Here is a 24,592-nt window from a genome sequence, read left to right as displayed (position 1 = left end):
ATCAGATGCACTGGTAATGTTTGCAGACTCAGACCTACAGTTTGGTCTGTCGAGGAACTAAAACGCAGAAAAACTAATTCATACGGTGAGCTCAGTGGATGATACTGACACTTCTTAAATCAGATTCTGATCCAGATTCATGTATGAATCAGTGGTCGGTCAGATGATGTGCAGCAAACAACAAAACAGCTGATCAGTGCAGCAGAGGAAACAGCTTTCCAAAATAAAAGCAGACATGCTCTAAGAGATCGTTTGTCCCTGCAGATTTCTTCCTCCCCCTCATCATCTCCCTCGGCAGTTGACCTCTCAAAAGCGTCATTAAGGACTCAAACCGAGGCCTGAGGCAGGAAGTCAGGAGGGAGACGTTGAGCCTCAGCTGATGCCGCTGACCCACTTCAGAACAGGACTCACTGCTTTCAGTCCATTTCACTGAACATCAACACACACACTCTGTAACCTGCTGCACACTATAAACGACGATGATGACGTTCTGATGAAGACGTCTCAGCAGCTTCTGAACGTTTATATGAGTGTTCAGTTAATCCGACATTATCAAAGCTTGTAAGTGATCTGAGGAAAGTCGCCTTCACCTGAAGCTGTTTGCTATTCTGTGATGTTTGTAGATCAGCTAATCATGACGCCGTCTCAGCAGCCAGGAGAGGACGCTGGAGACGTCATTGCCATCTTTGCTGGGTTCATTCCTGCCTATCTAGCTACTTCTTCAGCAGTGTCTGAGAACATCTTCACCTGTCATTTTGCCATATCTAAAGGTGTAAGCTTGGGTTTGACGGTAAACTCTCAGTATACACAGATCAGCCAAAACATTTTGACACTCATTCATTCATTCATCTTCTGTAACCGCTTGTTCCTGTGAAGGGTCGCAGGGTCTGCTGGAGTCTATCCCAGCTGTCGTCAGACGAGAGGCGTGGTACACCCTGGACAGGTCGCCAGTCCATCGCAGGGCTAGCACAGAGAGACAGACAACCATTCACACTCACATGCACACCTACGGCCAATTTAGAATCACCAATGAACCTAACTAGCATGTCTTTGGACGGTGGGAGGAAGCTGGAGTACCCGGAGAGAACCCACGCAGACACAGGGAGAACATGCAAACATGACCACTGACAGAAAAGGTAAATAACATTGACCATCTTGTGACAATACAATGTTCTGCTGGGAAACTTTTGGACCTGGCATTCGTGTGGATGTTACTTAGACATGTACCACCCATCTAGACCAGACCAGGAACCCCCACCCCATAGCAGTGACACTCCTTGAAGGCAGCAGCCATCCCCAGCAGGATGCAGCCTGACACAAGCACACACACAAAAACAGTTTAAGAACAACTAAAAAAAAAAAAAACATGAAAAACAGCACAAGGTGTTGACCTGGCCTCCAAATTCAATAGATCTTAAACTGATCTAGTATCTGTGGAATGATCCACAGAAGCCCCTCCCCTCAACCCATAGGACCCAAAGGCCCCCACTAACAACATTCTGTTGCCAGACACCACAGGACACCCTCAGAAGGCCATGTCCAATCTCTGATGAGTCACAACTGTTTTGGAGGAACAAGGGAGACCTACACAATATTAGATCATAATGTTATGCCTGATCAGTGTATATTATCAGACTGAGAGGATTTCTTCAGACATAATTTAATGCAGACATGATCACAGAGAATTCAGCTGCCTTTAATGAGTCTCAGCTCACAGCCTGCAACACCTGAGTGGAGCTGAGAGTTCAGTGGATCACCGATATGTGGATGTCTCCATCGTTCACACACCAAAGGGTTTCAAACACTGACAGGTGATGTGGACGAAGAGAGAGGTAGAAAGATGCAGGAACAGGCATGGGAGAGAGAGAGATAGAGATAGAGAGAGAGGGGGGAACTGGGCAGGTAGCCCAGCACGAAGGCCATCTGCTGCCTCGCCCTGCAGGAAATAGCCGGACTGAAGCTGAAGCTCAGAAAAGGTTCAACAGCAACACACTCGGATATAAACACACAATCACACAGCAAACAGCAGTCACGTTGGCCAGAGACACACAATTGAAATGTGTCCAGTTGTCATGTTTCCACTTGATGACATTTGTGAGCTTCACACACCAATCTGCATTGCGTGTCAATTTGTGTTGTGTGTCAGTTTGTGTTGTGTGTCTGTACTGGTGTCAGTCTGTGTTGTGCATCAATCTGAGTATTGTGTCAGTCCATGTTGTGTGTCAGTCTGTGTTGTGTGTTGTGTGTCAATCTGTGTTGTGTCAGTTTGTCAGTCCGTGTTGTGTGTCAATCTGTGTTGTGTGTCAGTTTGTGTTGTGTGTTGTGTGTCAATCTGTGTTGTGTCAGTTTGTCAGTCCGTGTTGTGTGTCAATCTGTGTTGTGTGTCAGTTTGTGTTGTGTGTTGTGTGTCAATCTGTGTTGTGTCAGTTTGTCAGTCCGTGTTGTGTGTCAATCTGTGTTGTGTGTCAGTTTGTGTTGTGTGTCAATCTGTGTTGTGTGTCAGTGTTGGTGTCAGTCTGTCCTGTATATTATTCTGTGTATTTTGTCAATCTTTCTTGTGTGTCAGTCTGTGTTTTTTGTCAATTTGTGTTGTGTGTCAATCCGTCTTGTGTGCCGGAAAGAGTCCGACCATGTTGTGTTGCTTTGTCGACTCTCAGCTGCACTGAACAACCTCCACAGCTTGTAATGGAGCAGACATGCAGTGAACATCAGACTGATCTGTGAGCTGCTGTTAGACTGGGTGGAGATGCTCAGAGACACACACACACACGCACGCACACACACACACACGCACTCACACTGCTCTAATGAGACAAACACCCTGACAACACAGCGCCGCTCATTCCCAGAAGACAGCAGGAAAATGCACCGTCAGACGAGTGTGTGCGTGTGTGTGTTTGTCAGAAGAAAAGATGGAGGCTGAGGAACAGATTAAAGCCGTGATGACAAACGTGTATAAAGATACAGGAGAGGTAAACAAACCCACAAACAAACAAACACATCAACTCACCTTTCTGCCTCTCTCTCTGTCTGTTGTCATGGCACGTCACCCTCCCTCTCTCTCTCTCTCTCTCTCTCTCTCTCTCTGTCTCTCTCTCTCTGTCTCTCTGTCTCTCTCTCTCACCTTCTTTCTCTCTCTCTCCCACTCACAGCGGTAGGTTACTGATGACCGCGTCTCCCAGGGTTCCAAGGGGCTTCCTCCGCTTCAGATGACAGTCTGGGCTGCAACTGGAGGACTGTGGGCGCTGTAGTTTCCTCGTCAGGACTCTCAGGCTCGACTCCCCTCTGCCTGGCTGGAGGCAGAGTGAGCGAATGCTGGCTCACTGCAACTCAGCAGAATACTGCAGCCTCCATCCGAGCGAGCGAGCGAGCAGCACCAAGGACAGCTGAGACACTCTGAGGGAGGAGGAGGAGGAGGAGGAGGCTGTGATCATGCAGGGAGGAGAGAAACAGGATTGGATAAAAGAGAGAAGGAGGGATGAGGAAAAGACAAACAGGAAAATGAAAGGAGAGGAAAGAGGCGGCAGAGAAAAATCATCTGATGAAAGCATGAAAATAAAAGATCATAAAATAGTTAACTGGAACAAAAAGGGCAAACTGAAATGGAGTGACAAATAATAATAAAACTATTATTATGACTATTATTGTTTTGGGGTGTCTTGAAATGAAAGGATATGTCATTTGTGTCGAAGGTGCAAACCATAGACTGTATATAAATATGGACGACGCGGCCCCACTTCCTCGCGTTGGCCAAACTGACACTGAGTCTCTGAGAGTGGAGCCACACAGAGCTGCGATATTGAATTTCGTTTAATTAATACTGCGCTCTGCTCTACCCCCACCAGTTACAAAGAAATACTGAATTATACATTGTACTTATTTATTTATTTATTAATTTATTTTTTTCCCCAACTCTCACAGCCCTACTGGACCACTTCACAGAACGGTTGGCATGGCAACTTGATGTCACATCCAGTTTCTAACTAAAATTAAACTTATCAGAGAAATGGACTCTTGAATATGCATCAGCATTAAATTAACTACCTAAAATGACAGAAACCATCCTTGAAAAAACTTTATTATTGTATGTACTTTCCCAAGGCATCCACTAACACAGAGGGGGTGGAGCTTATGACCTATACTGCAGCCAGACACCAGGGGGAGCTCTACTTGCTTTGGCTTCACTTTTGAGAACCTGCTCCACCATCCATATTTATACAGTCTATGGTACAACCAGAATCCTTCCTGCTAAATGTCACTTCTTCTTTCTCCCATTAGTGATTGAGGAGGAGGCTGCAGCGCCCCCTGCTGCAAAGAAACAGCAAAATATATATTTGAAAATTTTGACCTTTATATAACCCCTGATGTGTAATCAATGGTGTTTAGATTGCATTTTAGGACAAAACTGAAGATGTTAAACTCTCATCAAACTCTTTTATTTTTTTGTCCAGATTACTCAGAGGCGCCTCCATTTGTCTTGACAACAGCTCTGCTCTATTTCCAGTTAACAGGTAAATCTTATCAGAAGTTACGCGGTAGAGTTTCTTCCTTCTTAACTTTGTGTTATCTCTGGGCAGTGATGTAGTGAAGTGAAGACGGATAGTTGAAGCGTGGCGTGAGGGAGAAGCAGCAACAAGAGCTCAGCATACGAGGAACTCCTTCATCACTGTTAAAGCTGCTGTCAGTTTATTGATCACCACACAAATCGATACGCGTTGTTTCACAGTGGTGATGTCTGACACTGCGGCAAGACTGCACAAATAGAAATAAAACCCTGAGCGAGTCAATGCGCCAGTTGTGAAAAAACATGTTACATTTATAAATCATACATAGGGTATTCATATTCATCTGTCTGTGAAGATGATCTACAACAAAAGCAGAAAAATTCTAACATTTCCAGTGGTTTATAAATAAACAAAACTTTTATTAGTCCTTAGATTAAAAGACAGTTTGTGTTTCCATCACAGTGACACTAGATGTCACTGTTGTTATTGGTTTATTTTTGATACTCTATCTCGGATCCTTTGCAGATAGTGATTGTCGAAGGTCTGGAACAAATGGACATCACCAAAGAATGGGTTTCCTACTAATTAATTTTAGAAGCAATTATTATTATTATTATTTATTCCAGTAAGATTTTTCCTGTTTAAAATATCATATAAATGTTTATAACAACATTTACTGGAACTCGTGTTGAACAGCCGTTTGCTACACCTGAGGTTTTATACGGAGGGCTGATACAGGAAAGAGACGCCGGAGGGAGGTCGGGACGCCGGAGGGCCAGAAGGAGGTCGGGACGCTAGAGGGAGGTCGGGACGCCAGAGGGAATACGCCAAGTGAGCTGGAGACGAGGCCAGGCAGCGGGTGCGCCGACCGAAGGAAGGAAGAAACCCCAGAGCGTTACAACACGAACTACTCGCAGCGGCAGAGCATAGTGCTCTGCCAGGCGGGTGAGTATCTCCCTTAGGGACATAGTAAGCTCTGACGTGTGGTTGTGCGGCGGCGCAACTGTGTTGTGTGGACACCCGTACTGGTCTCGTATTTTTATTTTTCAGGCGATTCCCGGGACGGCCGCTGCAATCGGTAACCGAGGCACCGGTAACCCCTGGCTCCAGCGGCAGACCTCCGCCACCCCCTCTGAACTGCCCTTGGACCCGGCTTGGCCACCCCAGCAGACACCCTTTAGGATTGGACTGTTTTTAACGATCGTAGTTTTTATCTTTGTTTTTCTTAAATCTTTTAAGGTTTTAGCGCCTTGTGGTTTTATTTTGTTGTTAAGTCCATTCCAATAAATCATTGTTCAGTACACCGGCATCGTGGTTCTCCGCCTCCCTTTCCCCTGGTCGCTGTCAGCGTGCTCTCCCCCGATAATTCACCAATACCTGCGTTTTCCCCTTTAATAACAATAACTTTTTCATTTATCATTATTTCATTTTCCACTTCTCATCATCCTTCCCCCCTCGGTTACAGAAATAACAGGGTTTTATGTCTGTTGTAGTTTCTCTTTGATTCTGTTTCATCATCTCACCTGGCGCTGGATCTACCAATCAAACTGCAGCGTACGACGTCAGCGTCAATGATTCCAAACACACCTATTTATGAGAAGCTGAAGTACACAAGTTGATATTTTCTCAGCAGATCTTCCTGCACTGCTCCAAAGAAGGTAAGACAGAAAAATGGTTTTCATTTGTTTCTACGCAACAAAGATTTGTGGGTTGAGTGAAGTTTGTAATAAACAGATTGTTAACATTAAGTGATATACTGTATATTTAATATATTGAAGCTGATTCTGACGTCTTCACGTTCTTTAACCAGGAACTTCCACTGCAGATATCCAGGTTGTCTGCTCCACCTTGCTGAAACTAACATGTCAGATATCTTCATAATCACTGTGTCTTTTCTGGTGCATTCCACTATTTAAGCAGGTGTTTCTGTCATTTAGTCTATTCTCATTTACTGAAATTCAGCACACATAAATAAAGCATTAGTTTAGCTCGGTCACAGCTGAGTGTGTGTCGTTGGAGGAACTTTGCAACAGAATTCATTCAGTCCAAAAAAACATTTACCCTTTCTTAGACTTGTTAACAGTAAAGTCTTTGTTATTCTTCTCCAGGTTGTAGGAGGAAAGAGCAGAAGAGTTCAACTGTGAACAACATCAATCAGACACCAATCAGAGTCTGAGAGACCTGCTCTCTGATTTAGAAGAGATGAAGAAAGAACTGCAAACTCTGTGAGTCTCTAAAAATGTACATGGGGCACATCTATCAAATGTTTTCTCCTGAGAGTTAAGCATATAACCTGCTGATGCCCACAGCTAGTGAAGTTGTAAAGTAAAGTTATTTTAAAATGAAAGGCACTACTGAAAAATGGTTTGTTGTGTTTAAGTTGGACTGTGTGAAGGTGATAGTTATCTGTACTTTTTTCAGCTTTTTTATCTTGGCAGTAATATTTTATGCACCGTATTTGAAAACCAACGGAAAGGAAAACTCAGAAGAAAGAGAAAAATTACTGAAGCTTGCAGTGGAAAATTGCAAGAATGAGACTGTTCTGAAGTGGCTGAGAGAAAACTCAGAGTCCGACTTCTTCATCAAACTCGTGGACGTGTTTCATTTCCTAAAAAAACACATTGTTGAGGAAGAGAAGAAGGACCACGATGACTGTGTTGACATCATCTTCGTGTCTCATGGATCAATCAGAGACTTCATGATCCCAGCCTGCTGTCTGCTGCCTCTTCCCACCATCACAGACGTGGTTCTCTATGCTCCCTGGAACTGTGTCACTGCTGGTGAGACGTACCATATCGCTACAGGAAGAATCAGGCCTGAGCACAGAGTATTTGGTTACTGGAACGGCACAAAAGAAGACTGTAAAATATCTGATGAAAGACACCAACCTGTGAAACTGCCGAACTACTGGAACTCAATGAAGAAGGCTGGAGGACAGATGATCCCAAACATCATTGTCAGTACTCTTGAACCAGATAATGGTGGGTGGAAACATTATGAATCTCTCACAGAGAAACATGGTCATCCAGGAAGAAACCGCATCGTCATCCCGTTCACCCTCTCAGTAGAGAGTGTCCCGTTCTCTGTGGTCACCTTGGCACTGTCCCAGGTCCTCCTCTCCTCCAGGTTTAAAGCCACCGTTCACTTAGACACTTGTCTCAGAGACCAGTCTGCTGGACAGAAATTTGATAGAAAGTATCTACAGGAGCAGTACGCCTGCGCCATCGACAACACTATAATGACAGTTTCAACATAGAAAAGCTGGACATCATTATTGTGGGATTGGTTTGGTTTTATGATACATTGGTTTCATTGAGGTATCATTGTAGTTTAGCTTGTCAGCATACTAACATAAGCTATTTAGCTGTTAATACAAAGTCCAGTGAAAGCTAATGTCGGCATCAATGATTCCAAGCACACCTATATATGTCATGTTTGTGTTTGTCGTTACTTTACATTTGTATGTAAACCAGATAATACAATATTCACCTGATGATGGGGATGAAGACAGATATTATGATCCATATAATGTCTATGACTATATCCAGCTTTATTTACATTCACAACTGAATCTCAGCTGACATGGACTCAGTTCATTGATCTGTTTGCTCAGATTGTCTGATTAATGTTCTATGATATGATCCCAGCAGCCTCCAAAGAGTCCAGCTACAGGTTAGATCTGTACACATTTATGGTTGTGATCTTCAGGGGATTATGTTAAATGACCACGTGCCTTATTGAAAAATGATTCACAATATAATATACTACTGTATAGTTAAATTGTTGAGAAATGTTTTGCTGAAAGTCATCACACGTTGTTCAGATGTATTTTTCTTGAGAAACTCTTTCAGTAAAAGCTGTCATGTTTTTAATCTTTCTTGTGAAATGTCATCCGTCCGGTCTTTCTCTGCTCGTCTTACCCAGGATAAAGGGAACTGATTTGTGTGTAAAAGAGTGATAGAAGAGTATCCCAGCATGCATTTCACTTCAACAGTCTTAGAAGTACAGTAAACAAGAACATCAGTTTTATTTAAAGGATTCAGACTGATTGATGAGAATCATGACTGGTACATAACATGACTATTTAGATTGAAGGGACACTGGATTTGTAACAACGTGGTCCAACTCTAATTTCTAGATACAACAAACTTTTAAGTAGCAGCTATGAGCCTGAAAACGAGAAGGGATAAACACATTGGATAATTGTGCGTCCACAGACAGAAGATCATGTGTAGTGATATAAAAGAGGAAAAAGGTGGATGGTGTGACGTCTGTGACACGCACAGTCAAACTTTCAGAGATCAGTCAGTTACTGTGACATTATCTCAGGATTTCCCTTTGAAAAACTAAAGAAGACGAATCACTGGATGACTTTATTTCAGAACTGACGCGTCACTTAGAGTTGAGAAAACGTAGAAATACAGTCTGATATGTGCAGAAACATATTGATCAAATGTAATCCTCAAATTAAGTCATAATAGTAGTTCAGAATTCAAACATATTGTGATAAAAGAAAAGAAAGATCATGAGCAGATTAAATTAAAGGTGTATCTTTAGTTGTGGGGATTAACCCAGTTGTTATCACATGATGTGACTGGATGATAACGCAGACGGTCAGTAAGCGAGCTGCTTTACAGGAATCCAAAATTATTTTATGATGGGATTTTTGTCATGAGCTGCTGATTTTACTTTCTGTTTCGAGGGGCCCTTGAACTATTTCTTCCGTCTTGTTATATATATTTTTTAACTTTGTGCAGGCTCTTACGTGTATGGATTATATACAAAACACACATATAAAACAAGTGCACATATTCTTCATATAAATTACAGCCATAACATTATGACCACATGCTATTGTATAGCAACCCCCTTTTTTGGCACCATAACAGCCCTGACTTGTTTAGACATGGACTCAGCTAGACCTCTGATATGCTTTGATTTCTCCCTCCAAGGCATCAGCAGCACATCCTTTTACGGGAACATGTGATGCAATTATAGTAGGGTGTGTACTACACACCCTACTATAACAAAACGAAAACAAACAAAACACCCTACTACAAAAACGAAGAGTCTGCCAACTCAGAAAAGCTGATAAAACCCATGCAGGCAGTTAGTTACGAGTGATCTGAGAGTGAAAAAGTGTCATTCAGTGAGCCGTTGTTTTTTTTTTCGCCATGTGTGACGTGGATCATTTGTTCTGAACGTAAGACAGCCCTTGAGCCCCTCCCTCCTGCTTACACAGGTAGTTAAGCTACCCAAATGTAGACTAATTAACACATTTACCAGAAAATCTGCTCATCGTGACCATTAACTGTACCACAGATGCGTAGCGTAACTGTCAATAAACTGTACTAAAGTAAGACTAACATCTTTTCCACGCCTACGGGATGTGTCTTTCGACATGGTTGTTGTGAGAAGCTATAACCCCTGGCAATTATGGAATCACCAGTCTTGGAGGATGTTCATTCAGTTGTTTAGTTTTGTGTCATGTCTGTGATCTGCTTTTTTTTCTATACATGTCAAACAAGGGGTAGCGGGGGTTGGGAGTACGGACTCAAACGCAGGACTTGAAGAGGCAGGAGTAGGCGAAAAACGATATTTAATTAACAAAAAAAAACAGCAAACTTACAAAAACCAAAGACACTGCTGACAGGGCAGGAAATCCAAAAAGCAAACAAAAACCAAAAACACTAACAAAACTAAGACATAGCATGAAACTATGGCATGGAACAGGAACAATGACATGGGACATGGAAAACAAGTAGTATGACACGACAGAGACAAAGGGGAAGGCAGGGCTATATATACACATGAGGAACAGGAGTGATGAGACACAGGTGAGGCAAATGAAGAATTAACACAAGGTGAAAAAAATGATCTAATCAAAAGAAAACATGGGGTAACAAAACAGGAAGTCGAGAACTTAGCAAAATAAAACAGGAAACAGAACAGAAAAAACTAAACACTAACCATGACTATGAAAACCAAGAACTTAACAATATACAATAAACAGAAACACAAGAAACTAAACCATGATGGAAACCATGACAGAAACGAAAGACATGACGGACAACATGGAAAACCAGAAATTAACAAAATAAAACAGGAAACTGAAAACCTAAATACTAGACCATGACTATGAAAAAAAAACAAGACTTAACAAAATACAATAAACAAAAAATCCAAGAAACTAAACCCGTGACTGTGAAAAGACATGACGAAAAGACATGACGAAAAGACATGACGAGAAACTAAACCATGATGGAAGACATGACAGAAACATGACAGAAAACATAGAACGGAGGACATGACAGAAAACATGACAAAACATGACAGAAAACATGACACTACAAAATTAAAGTCATTTCAAATGGCAACTTTCTGGCTTTAAGAAACACTAAAAGAAATCAAGAAAAAAAATTGTGGTAGTCACTCAATTCTGAGGAAGAAATTATGGAATCACCCTGTAAATTTTCTTTACCAAAACTAACACCTACATCAGATTAGATCTGCTCGTTCGTCTGCAGTTAAAAAGGAGTGATCACACCTTGGAGAGCTGTTGCACCAAGTGGATTGACATGAATCATGGCTCCAACACGAGAGATGTCAATTGAAACAAAGGAGAGGATTATCAAACTCCTTAAAGAGGGTAAATCATCACGCAATGTTGCAAAAGGTGTTGGTTGTTCACAGTCAACTGTGTCAAAAATCTGGACCAAGTACAAACAACATGGGAAGGTTGTTAAAGGCAAGCATACTGGTAGACCAAGGAAGACATCAAAGCGTCAAGACAGAAAACTTAAGGCAATATGTCTTGAAAACAGAAAATGCACAGCGAAACAAACGAGGAACAAATGGGAGGAAACTGGAGTCAACGTCTGTGACCGAACTGTAAGAAATCGCCTAAAGGAAATGGGATTTACACACAGAAAAGCTAAACGAAAGCCATCATTAACACCTAAACAGAAAAAAACAAGGTTACAATGGGCTATGGAAAAGCAATCGCGGACTGTGGATGACTGGATGAAAGTCTTACAGTTTTTTACAATCACTTTGCTACTATTTTCAGAACCTTGATGTCATTTTTCACAACTCTAGACACAAAACTCACAACCAATGATCAAAATGCACATTTTTCAAAACTCTAACCCATTTCTCAATTGCTTGGATACAATACACATAAAACTTACATCATTTGTTCATTCAAAAAAAATCACCTGTTCAATATGATACAACTTAACATCAAAATACTACTATTTCAAAAGGCAATTCACACATTACATTTCAAATGAGTGTCTATTCATTTCCTTACAATGATCTAACTATCAATTGATACAACTGCTCAAAATGATAAGTAACTGTTGCATTACTCTAAATGCATAGTTGTATGGAAACAAATCCAAATCCACAACACAGAGTTGATGACAATGTAGAAGTACAGTAATCACTCCTGTTTTGTTTCTTACATGTACAGTACAAGCAAGCAAGTTGAGGAACACTGCATTTGATGTTTTACAGTACTGTCTTTTATTTTCTACTGTATTTCATAGCTAATTACAGTATTTTTGCTTTGATTCAAATACTGTAAACCTATGTTGTGATTGTACTGTCTTGAATTTCCCCTTGGGGATCAATAAAGTATCTATCTATCTATCTATCTATCTATCTATCTATCTATCTATCTATCTCTATCTAGTGTTTTGCATCAATATACTGTATTACAAACTTTGTAGTATTCTCTCTACTACTGCAGTACTTTTACAGAGATGTATTTACTGTACTGTACATGTAGTACCATAATGAAACCTGTATCACCTATTTTGTTCTACAATATTTAATGACTGTACAAACAATGACACAGTGGAACTATCGGTTGCTTGTGTGTGGGTGATCTATAGTTCTGTTTCAATGGTATTTCACAGTAAATTTGTTTTTTGAACCAATGATTGTGCAAGTGCAAGATTTATTTAAAGATGTGAATGCACAATGCATGTTTTGAACATTAGACAGCCTGTGTTACAAGTGATAACCGTTTTGAGTTTTGTGTCTAGAGTTGTGAAAAATGACATCAAGGTTCTGAAAATAGTAGCAAAGTGATTGTAAAAAACTGTATTCAGTGATGAATCACAAATCTCATTGGGCAAGGTGATGATGCTGGAACTTTTGTTTGGTGCCGTTCCAATGAGATTTATGAAGACGACTGCCTGACGAAAACATGCAAATTTCCACAGTCATTGATGATATGGGGCTGCATGTCAGTTAAAGGCACTGGGGAGATGGCTGTCATGACACTTTTCTTATCCCGTCAATTGAAAGGATGTTTAGGGATGATGAAATCATTTTTCAAGATGATAATGCATCTTGCCATAGAGCAAAAACTGTGAAAACATTCCTTGAAGAAAGACACATACGGTCAATATCATAGCCTGCAAATAGTCCGGATCTCAATCCAACTGAAAATCTGTGGTGGAAGTTGAAGAAAATGGTCCATGACAAGGCTCCAACCTGCGAAGCTGATCTGGAAACAGCAATCAGAGAAAATTGGAGCCAGATTGATGAAGAGTACTGTTTGTCACTCATTAAGTCCATGCCTCAGAGACGGCAAGCTGTTATAAAAGCCAGAGGTGGTGCAACAAAGTACTAGTGGTGTGTTGAAGTGTTCTTTTGTTTGTTTATTTTTCATGATTCCATAATTTTTTCCCTCTGCTTGGTGAAAGTCATCACACGTTGTTCAGATGTATTTTTCTAGAGAAACTCTTTCAGTAAAAGCTGTCATGTTTTTAATCTTTCTTGTGAAATGTCATCCGTCCGGTCTCTCTCTGCTCGTCTTACCCAGGATAAAGGGAACTGATTTGTGTGTGTAAACAAAGGATAGAAGAGTATCCCAGCATGCATTTCACTTTAACAGTCTTAGAAGTACAGTGAACACAAACATCAGTTTTATTTAAAGGATTCAGACTGATTGATTTGTTGATTGTTTAGTGATATAAAAGAGGAAAAAGTGGATGGTGTGACGTCTGTGACACGCACTGTCAAAGTTTCAGAGATCAGACAGTTACTGTGACATTATCTCTCAGGATTTACCTGTGAAAAACTAATGAAGATGAATCACTGGATCACTTTATTTCAGAACTGAGGTGTCACTTAGAGTTGAGAAAACGTAAAAATTACAGTTGATCATTTCAACAAACTGAACTTCTGAACTTCTGACAGAGACCAGGCCAGAGCAGTGAGATGAGGCTGGTTCTGTGTTTGGAGCCTGTGTTGCCACCTTGTGTACAAACAGTGTAGCTGTTTTATTGTATTATGATTAGCTGAAGCCATACGTGTAATCCATCCTACACGCCATCACCCCATCCTAAGCATGTAGTCTTCATGGTGCTCCCTTAGTTATCAAGTGTAATAATGAGGTCCAATATCAAATATATTTTCCTCCTTTATATTCTGCTGAATGAAGATCAGACCAGGAAGTCACAAAGCTCCGAGGGGATTTCTGTCTTGACTATGAAACAAAGCAAGTCAGATAAGAGTTTCAGTTTTAACGTCAGTGACTCTCACCTGTTCACAGATACCTGTTTGTAAGTTGGGACTGTCTTCTTAGAAGTGTCTTGGGGTAGGTTAACATATTCCTGAGAGTTACTCTGAGGTGATCAGGCTGGATTTGTGTGAATCTGCACTGGACGTCTTCATTTGTTTGTAATACTGTTTTATATATTATTTTCTTTTATTGATCGTAGACTTGGATTCAGTTAGAATTACAAACTGAACAGATCAATACTGAGACAAACATCATTTAAAGATTATTTTAACAATACTCTGACTCTGACCTTTCTACACAGATTGACAGAGCTGTCAATGAAGCTGAAAACTAGTTAATTTTAGAAGGAGTTATTATTTTTTATTCCAGTAAGAGTTTTTCTGCTTAAAACATTATATAAATGTTTATAATAATTTGTGTTTGCTACAGGTGAGGTTTTAATGTGGAAATCCCGGGGCTTTCAGTCTGCTGTAGTTTCTCTTTCATTCTCCTTTATTATCTCACCTGGCGCTGAATCTACCAATCAAATTGCAGGGTACAACGTCAGCGTCAGTGTTTCAAAGCACACCTATGAGGAGCTGAAGTTCACACGTTGATATTTTCTCAACAGATCGTCCTGCAATGCTCCAAAGAAGGTAAGATGGGAAAATGGTTTTCACTTTGTTTCTACACAATAAAGATTTGTGGGTTGTGTGAAGTTTGTCAGCCTCTTTAACATAAACAGATTGTTAACATTAAGTGATACACTGTGTATTTAATATATTGAAGCTGATTCTGACGTCTTCACATTCTTTAATCAGTTCATAGATGAACTTCCACTGCAGATATCCAGGTTGTCTGCTCCTCCTTGCTAAAACTAACATGTCAGATACCTTCAAGATCACTGTGTCATGTCTGGTGCATTCCACTATTAAGCAGGTGTTTCTGTCATTTAGCTTATTCTCATTTACTGAAATTCAGCACACATAAACAAAGCATTAGTTTAGCTCGATCACAGCTGAGTGTGTGTCGTCGGAGGAACTTTGCAACAGAATTCATTCAGTCCAAAAAAACCATTTACACTTTCTTCGACTTGTTGTTAACAGTAAAGTCTTTGTTATTCTTCTCCAGGTCGTGGGAGGAAAGAGCAGAAGAGTTCAACTATGAACAACATTAAATCAGACACTACTCACAGTCTGAGAGACCTGCACTCTGGTTTCCAGGAGATGAAAATGTGAGTCTCTAAAAATGTACATGAGGCAAAACTATCGAATGTTTTCTCCTGAGAGTTAAGCATATAACCTGCAGATGTCCAGAGCTGCTTCAGAAAGTAAAGTTGTTTTAAAATGCATTACTGAAAAATACGATTCTGAGTTTGTTTGAATATTGTGTTTAAGTTGGACTACAGTATGTGAAGGTGATAGTTATCTGTACTTTTTTCTGCTTTCTCGTAAGAAGACGAATATTGCTGCGGCATACACTGTATTTGAAAACCAACGGAAAGGAAAACTCAGAAGAAAGAGAAAAATTACTGAAGCTGGCAGAGGAAAATTGCAAGAATGAGACTGTTCTGAAGTGGCTGAGAGAAAACTCAGAGTCCGGCTCCTTCGTCAAACTCGTGGACGTGTTTCATTTCCTGAAAAAACACATTGATGAGGAAGAGAAGAAGAACCATGGGGACTGTGTTGACATCACTTTCGTGTCTCATGGAGCAATCAGAGACTTCATGATCCCAGCCTGCTGTCTGCTGCCTCTTCGCACCATCACAGACGTGGTTCTCTATGCTCCCTGGAACTGTCACATCTGGGCTGACGTACTATGTCGCTACAGGAAGAATCAGGCCTGAGCACAGAGTATTTGGTTACTGGACAGACAAAGACTGTAAAATACCTGATGAAAGACATCGACCTGTGAAACTGCCGAACCACTGGAACTCAATGAAGAAGGCTGGAGGACAGATGATCCCAAACATCATTGTCAGTCCTCTTGAACCAGATAATGATGGGTGGAAATATTATGAATCTCTCACAGAGAAACATGGTCGTCCAGGAAGAAACCGCATCGTCATCCCGTTCACCCTCTCAGTAGGGAGTGTCCCGTTCTCTGTGGTCACCTTGGCCCTGTCCCTGGTCCTCCTGTCCTCCAGGTTTAAAGCCACCGTTCACTTAAACGCTTGTCTCAGAGACAACTCTACTGGACAGAAATTTGACAGGATCAGTACGCCTGCGCCATCGACAACAGTATAATGAAAGTTTCAACATAGACTTGCACATTATTGTAGGATTTGTTTGGTTTGAAGTGATCCATGTGTTTGTGGCCCACAGTGTAGAAAAAAGACTGATAAAACATTAAACAGTAAATTAAATGAAGGACTTAACATGAGGTATCATTGTAGTTTAGCTTGTTAGCATGCTAACATAAGCTAATTAGCTGTTAATATAAAGTCCAGTTAAAGCTAATGGGAATGTCATGTTTGTGTTTGTCGTTACTTTGCATTTGTATGTTAACCAGATAATACAATATTCACCTGATGATGGTGATGAAGACAGATATTATGATCCATATAATGTCTATGACTATATCCAGCTTTATTTACATTCACAACTGAATCTCAGCTGACATGGACTCAGTTCATTGATCTGTTTTCTCAGATTGTCTGATTAATGTTCTATGATATGATCCCAGCAGCCTCCAAAGAGTCCAGCTACAGGTTAGATCTGTACACATTTACACATTTATGGTTGTGATTTTCAGGGAATTATTGTTTTCAATCTTTTAAATTGCTGTACAGTCTGCGTATGTGATTTGAAGCTCCGTCCACTGAATGTTAAATGACCATGTGCCTTATTCAAAGATGATTCAACATAATACACTGTATAGTTAAATTATTGTGAAATGTTTTGCTGAAAGTCATCACACGTTGTTCAGATGTATTTTTCTAGAGAAACTCTTTCAGTAAAAGCTGTCATGATTTTAATCTTTCTTCTGAAATGTCATCCGTACGGTCTTTTTCTGCTCGTCTTACCCAGGATAAAGGGAACTGATTTGTGTGTGTAAACAAAGGATAGAAGAGTATCCCAGCATGCATTTCACTTTAACAGTCTTAGAAGTTCAGTGAACACAAACATCAGTTTTATTTAACATATTCAGACTGATTGATTTGTTGATTGTTTATTGATATAAAAGAGGAAAAAGTGGATCGTGTGACGTCTGTGACACAGTCAAACTTTTAGAGATCAGTCAGTTACTGTGACATTACCTCTCAGGATTTGCCTGTGAAAAACTAATGAAGATGAATCACTGGATCACTTTATTTCAGAACTGAGGTGTCACTTAGAGTTGAGAAAAAGTAGAAATACAGTTGATCATTTCAACAAACTGAACTTCTGAACTTCTGACAGAGACCAGGCCAGAGCAGTGAGATGAGGCTGGTTCTGTGTTTGGAGCCTGTGTTGCCACCTTGTGTACGAACAGTGTAGCTGTTTTATTGAACTATGATTAGCTGAAGCCATACATGTAATCCATCCTACACACCATCACGCCATCCTCAGCATGTAGTCTTCATGGTGCTCTCTTAGTTATCAAGTGTAATAATGAGGTCCAATATCAAATATATTTTTCCTCCTTTATATTCTGCTGAATGAAGATCAGACCAGGAAGACACAAAGCTCCAAGGTGATTTCTGTCTTGACTATGAAACAAAGCCAGTCAGACAAGAGTTTCAGTTTTAACGTCAGTGACTCTCACCTGTTCACAGATACCTGTTTGTAAGTTGGGACTGTCTTCTTAGAAGTGTCTTGGGGTAGGTTAACATATTCCTGAGAGTTACTCTGAGGTGATCAGGCTGGATTTGTGTGAATCTGCACTGGACGTCTTCATTTTTTTATAATTCTGTTTTATGTATTATTTTCGTTTATTGGACACATAGACTTGGATTCAGTTAGAATTACAAGCTGAACAGATCAATACTGAGACAAACATCATTTAAAGATTATTTTAACAATACTCTGACTCTGACCTTTCTACACAGATTGACAGAGCTGTCAGTGAAGCTGAAAACTAGTTCATTTTAGAAGGAATTATTATTTTTTATAACAGTATCAGTTTTCCTTTTACAACATTATATAAATGTTTAAAGCAACATTTATTAGAACCCGTGTGAAACAGCTGTTTGCTACACCTGAGGTTTTATTGTGGAAGTCCCGGGCTTTCAGTCCGCTGTAGTTTCTGTTTCATTCTTCTTTATCATCTCACCTGACGCTGAATCTACCAATCAAACTGCAGCGTACAACGTCAGTGTTTCCAAACACACCTATTTATGAGGAGCTGAAGTTCGCACATTGATATTTTCTCAGCAGATTGTCCAAAGAAGGTAAGATGGAAAAATGGTTTTCACTTTGTTTCTACACAACAAAGATTTGTGGGTTGAGTAAAGTTTGTAATAATCAGATTGTTAACATTAAGTGATATACTGTGTATTTAATATATTCAAGCTGATCCAAAGTCTTCACGTTCTTTAGCCAGGAACTTCCACTGCAGATATCCAGGTTGTCAGCTCCACCTTGCTAAAACACATCATTTAAGCAGTCTTTTGGACCAAATTCATTTAATCCAAAAAATATTGACCCTTTCCTAGACTTGTTAACAGTAAAGTCTTTGTTATTCTTCTCCAGGTTGTAGGAGGAAAGAGCAGAAGAGTTCAACTATGAACAACAATAAATCAGACATCCCTCAGAGTCTGAGAGACCTGCTCTCTGATTTAGAAGAGATGAAGAAAGAACTGGAAATTCAGTGAGTCTCTAAAAATTCACATACTGTAGAGCGAATATATATAAACAATCCTTACATTTAAGCATGTAAACCATGCTGATTGAGCTGCTTCAGAAAGTAAAGTTGTTTTAAAATGCATTACTGATTAAAATGAGTTTGTTTGAATTATGTTTTTAAATTTGGACTGTGTGAAGGTGACAGTTATCTGTACTGATTTCAGCTTTCTCTTGAAGATATTGCATGCATCATATTTAAAAATCTACGGAAAGGAAAACTCAGAAGAAAGAGAAAAATTACTAAAGCTGGCAAAGGAAAATTGCAAGAATGAGACCGTCCTGAAGTGGCTGAGAGAAAACTCAGAGTCCGACTTCTTCATCCAACTGGTGGAAGTGTATAATTTCCTGAAAAAACACATTGATGAGGAAGAGAAGAAGAACCATGGGGACTGTGTTGACATCACCTTCGTGTCTCAAGGATCAATCAGAGACTTCATGATCCCAGCCTGCTGTCTGCTGCCTCTTCCCACCATCACAGACGTGGTTCTCTATGCTCCCTGGAACTGTGTCACTGCTGGTGAGACGTACTATATCGCTACAGGAAGAATCAGGCCTGAGCACAGAGTATTTGGTTACTGGACACAAAATGGCTGTAAAATACCTGATGAAAAACACCGACCTGTGAAACTGCCGAACCACTGGAACTCAATGAAGAAGGCTGGAGGACAGATGATCCCAAACATCTCTGTCAGTCCTCTTAAACCAGATGATGGTGTGTGGAAAGGTTATGAATCTCGCACAGAGAAACATGGTCGTCCAGGAAGAAACCGCATCGTCATCCCGTTCACCCTCTCAGTAGAAAGTGTCCCGTTCTCTGTGGTCACCTTGGCCCTGTCCCTGGTCCTCCTCTCCTCCAGGTTTACAGCCACCGTTCATTTCAGTTCTTGTCTCAGTGACCAGTCTACTGGACAGAAATTTGACAGGAAGTATCTACAGGATCAGTACGCCTACACCATCGACAACACTGTAATGACAGTTTCAACAGAGGCTCTTAGCGACAGCTGCACATTATTATAGGATTTGTTTGTTTTGAAGTGTTCCATGTGTTTGTGGCCCACAGTGTAGAAAAAAGACTGATAAAACATTAAACAGTAAATTCACTAACAAGACCACACCTCTTAATATTCAAAGTAGTTTATTTGACCAGGTTAGGAGATCGAAGGGAGGGGTCGAGGGAATGGGATGAGACAGGTCGAGAGATTGGGTGTAGATGCGGATCGGGCCGCATTTTTCTGTCCGAGCCCGGCCCGCGTCCAACAGAGCAGTAACCGAGCCCGACCCGAGCCCGACAGGCATTAAGATATTTATGTCCGAGCCCGACCCCAGCCCGACATAGTTAAAACCAAATTTTTTTCTCATACTAATGACACATGCACTTTTTTGTTTGGAAAGCCCGCTTTTATTAAGCAACTGTAGGAAGGCGTTCGGAAATGTCAACAGATGAGCGCATCAGCGCACACGGGGCAAAAAGCGCCGTTATAACACAGGCGCACACATATAGCTTAATACGCACGTCTTTCGTTGTCCTGGCTAGTTTGACACATTTCCGCACACAGGAAGACGGATATGGGGTAATATTTTGCATTTATTAATCACAAAAACGAACTTTTGCATCAAGTGAAACAGGCCCATTGGCTACCAACATAATAAGCAGTTTTAAATTTTAAATGGTCAATGCCTTATCGTGCTGATGTGACCGAGCCCGACCCGAACCCGAGCATCCTTTCTAAATATCTGTCCGAACCCGGCCCGGCCCGGCCCGTCGGGTACTGCCGGGTACCGTCGGGCTCGGGTCGGGTATCCATCCTCTAATGGGGTGAGAGGGGTCGAGGGGGAAAGGGAGGAAGGGATTGAGGGGTCGAGGGGAAGGGAAAGAGAATGGAATAGCGACCGATGGCAATCCTTGGAAGTCTAGATGTAGGAACCCAGGGATAGACATTCAGGGTGGGGTCATATCTCTGGAGGCGTCGACTCCTTGACCTGCCGGTTTCTGCAAAGAGATTGTAAAGAAGAAGAGAGAACAGAGAGGGTTGGGGTGGAGGGGTTTGAGAACTGAGTCAAACGGGCGAGGAGAGGTTAGATGCACCTATATAGACTGGTGCGGGTAATTGGGTTCCTGAACCTCAGTTATTTAAACTTAATTTAATGAAGGACTTAAAATGAGGTATCATTGTAGTTTAGCTTGTTAGCATGCTAACATAAGTTAATTAGCCGTTAATATAAAGTTCAGTTAAAGCTAATGGGAATGTCGTGTTTCTGTTTGTCGTTACTTTCCATTTGTATGTAAATTTATTTATTTACATTCACAACTGAATCTCAGCTGACATGGACTCAGTTCATTGATCTGTTTTCTCAGATTGTCTGATTAATGTTCTATGATATGATCCCCGCAGCCTCCGAAGAGTCCAGCTACAGGTTAGATCTGTACACATTTACAAATTTATGGTTGTGATCTTCAGGCAATTATTGTTTTAAATCCTTTAAACTGCTGTACAGTCTGCGTATGGGATTTGAATCTCCGTCCACTGAATGTTTAATGACCACGTGCCTTATTCAAAGATGATTCAAAATATACTGTATAGTTAAATTATTGGGAGATGTTTTGCTGAAAGTCATCTCACGTTGTTCAGATGTATTTTTCTAGAGAAACTCTTTCAGTAAAAGCTGTCATGTTTTTAATCTTTCTTGTGAAATGTAATCTGTTCGGTTTTTCTCTCCTCGTCTTACCCAGGATAAAGGGAGCTGATTTGTGTGTAAAAGAGGGATAGAAGAGTATCCCAGCATGCATTTTTAATTGGTTTTATTTTTGTGCTTAGTGGCATGAAGACGATTTTAAATTTATTATTTAAATTTATATTTATTTTCTCTTTTTTCTACACACACTCACAGAGCTGCTAGTGAAGCTGAAAACTAATACATTTTAGAAGGAATTATTATTATTTATTCCAGTAAATTTTTTCCTGTTTAAAACCTCATATAAATGTTTATAACAACATTTACTGGAACTCATGTTAAACAGCCGTTTGCTACACCTGAGGTTTTATTGTGGAAATAACAGGGTTTTATGTCCGCTGTAGTTTCTCTTTGATTCTGCTTTATCATCTCACCTGGCGCTGGATCTACCAATCAAACTGCAGCGTACAACGTTAATGATTCCAAACACACCTATTTATGAGGAGCTGAAGTTCACACGTTGATATTTTCTCAGCAGATCGTCCTGCACTGCTCCAAAGAAGGTAAGACGGAAAAATGGTTCTCATTTGTGTCTATACAACAAAGATTTATGGGTTGAGAGAAGTTTGTAATAAACAGATTGTTAACATTAAGTGATATACTGTATATTTAATATATTCAAGCTGATTCCGACGTCTTCACGTTCTTTAACCAGGAACTTCCACTGCAGATATCCAGGTTGTCTGCTCCACCTTGCTAAAACTAACATGTCAGATACCTTCATGATCACTGTGTCATTTCTGGTGCAATCCACTATTTAAGCAGGTGTTTCTGTCATTTAGCCTATTCTCATTTACTGAAATTCAGCACACATAAATAAAGCATTAGTTTAGCTCGGTCACAGCTGAGTGTGTGTCGTCAGAGGAACTTTGCAACAGAATTCATTCAGTCCAAAAAAACATTTACCCTTTCTTAGACTTCATTATGGATTATCGAGGGAGGTAGGACCCAAGTGCAGGATGAAGAGTGAGGAGGCAGAAGTGGGCAAAAACTGAGTTTAAATAAACAAAAAGGCAACAAAAAGCGCTGCCTAAACAGCAGGAACTCCAAAGGCAAACAAAATATCTAAACTCTCAAAAAGAAAAAAAAGGAACACCAGACTGGAGACGAAACTCTGGGAACACTGCAGACACAGAGAGGAGTAGTAAAAACAGTAGTATGAGGAAGAGAGGGGTGACGAGACACAGGTGAAGCAAATCAAGAAACAACTCAAGGTGAAATCGATGATCTAATCATAAGGAAAACACGGACGTAACACAACAGGAAATCAAAAACTTAACAAAATAAAACAGGAAACAGGAAAACATGAAACATGAACGAACTCAAAACGTGAACACAGGTGAAACAAAACCAGAACCATCACAGACTTGTTGTTAACACTAAAGTCTTTGTTATTCTTTTCCAGGTCGTGGGAGGAAAGAGCAGAAGAGTTCAACTATGAACAACAATAAATCAGACACCACTCACAGTCTTAGAGATCTGCACTCTGCTTTAGAGGAGATGAAAATGTGAGTCTCTAAAAATGTACATGAAGCAAAACTATCGAATGTTTTCTCCTGAGAGTTAAGCATATAACCTGCAGATGTCCAGAGCTGCTTCAGAATGTAAAGTTGTTTTAAAATGCACTACTGAAAAATACGATTCTGAGTTTGTTTGAATATTGTGTTTAAGTTGGACTACAGTATGTGAAGGTGATAGTTATCTGTACTTTTTTCTGCTTTCTCTTAAAAAGAGGAATATTGTTGAGGCATACACCGTATTTGAAAACCAACGGAACGGAAAACTCAGAAGAAAGAGAAAAATTACTAAAGCTGGCAAAGGAAAATTGCAAGAATGAGACCGTCCTGAAGTGGCTGAGAGAAAACTCAGAGTCCGGCTTCTTCATGAAACTTGTTGACGTGTTTCATTTCCTGAAAAAACACATTGATGAAGAAGAGAAGAAGAACCATGGGGACTGTGTTGACATCACCTTCGTGTCTCATGGAGTAATCAGAGACTTCATGATCCCAGCCTGCTGTCTGCTGCCTCTTCCCACCATCACAGACGTGGTTCTCTATGCTCCCTGGAACTGTGTCACTGCTGGTGAGACGTACTATATCGCTACAGGAAGAATCAGGCCTGAGCACAGAGTATTTTATTGTGACAAAGAAGAAGGCTGTAAAATACCTGATGAGAGACATCGACCTGTGAAACTGCCGAACCACTGGAACTCAATGAAGAAAGCTGGAGGACAGATGATCCCAAACATCATTGTCAGTCCGCTTCGACCAGATGATGGTGTGTGGAAATATTATGAATCTCTTACAGAGAAACATGGTCGTCCAGGAAGAAACTGCATCGTCATCCCGTTCACCCTCTCAGTAGGGAGAGTCCCGTTCTCTGTGGTCACCTTGGCCCTGTCCCTGGTCCTCCTCTCCTCCAGGTTTAAAGCCACCGTTCACTTAAGCACTTGTCTCAATGACAACTCTGCTGGACAGAAATTTGACAGGAAGTATCTACAGGATCAGTACGCCTGCGCCACCGACAACACTGTAATGGAAGTTTCAACATAGATTTTCAGAAGCAGCTGCACATTATTGTAGGATTTGTTTGGTTTGAAGTGATCCATGTGTTTGTGGCCCACAGTGTAGAAAAAAGACTGATAAAACATTAAACGGTAAATTAATGAAGGACTTAAAATGAGGTATCATTGTAGTTTAGCTTGTTAGCATGCTAACATAAGCTAATTAGCAGTTAATATGAAGTCCAGTTAAAACTAATGGGAATGTCATGTTTGTGTTTATCGTTACTTTGCATTTGTGTGTAAACCAGACAATACAATATTTACCTGATGATGGTGATGAAGACAGATATTATGATCCATATAATGTCTATGACTATATCCAGCTTTATTTACGTTCACAACTGAATCTCAGCTGACATGGACTCAGTTCATTGATCTGTTTGCTCATATTGTCCGATTAATGTTCTATGATATGATCCCAGCAGCCTCCAAAGAGTCCAGCTACAGG

Source organism: Chelon labrosus, assembly GCF_963514085.1.
Source record: "Chelon labrosus genome assembly, chromosome: 21".
NCBI classification, from domain to species: domain Eukaryota; kingdom Metazoa; phylum Chordata; class Actinopteri; order Mugiliformes; family Mugilidae; genus Chelon; species Chelon labrosus.
This window is presented reverse-complemented; position numbering follows the sequence as displayed.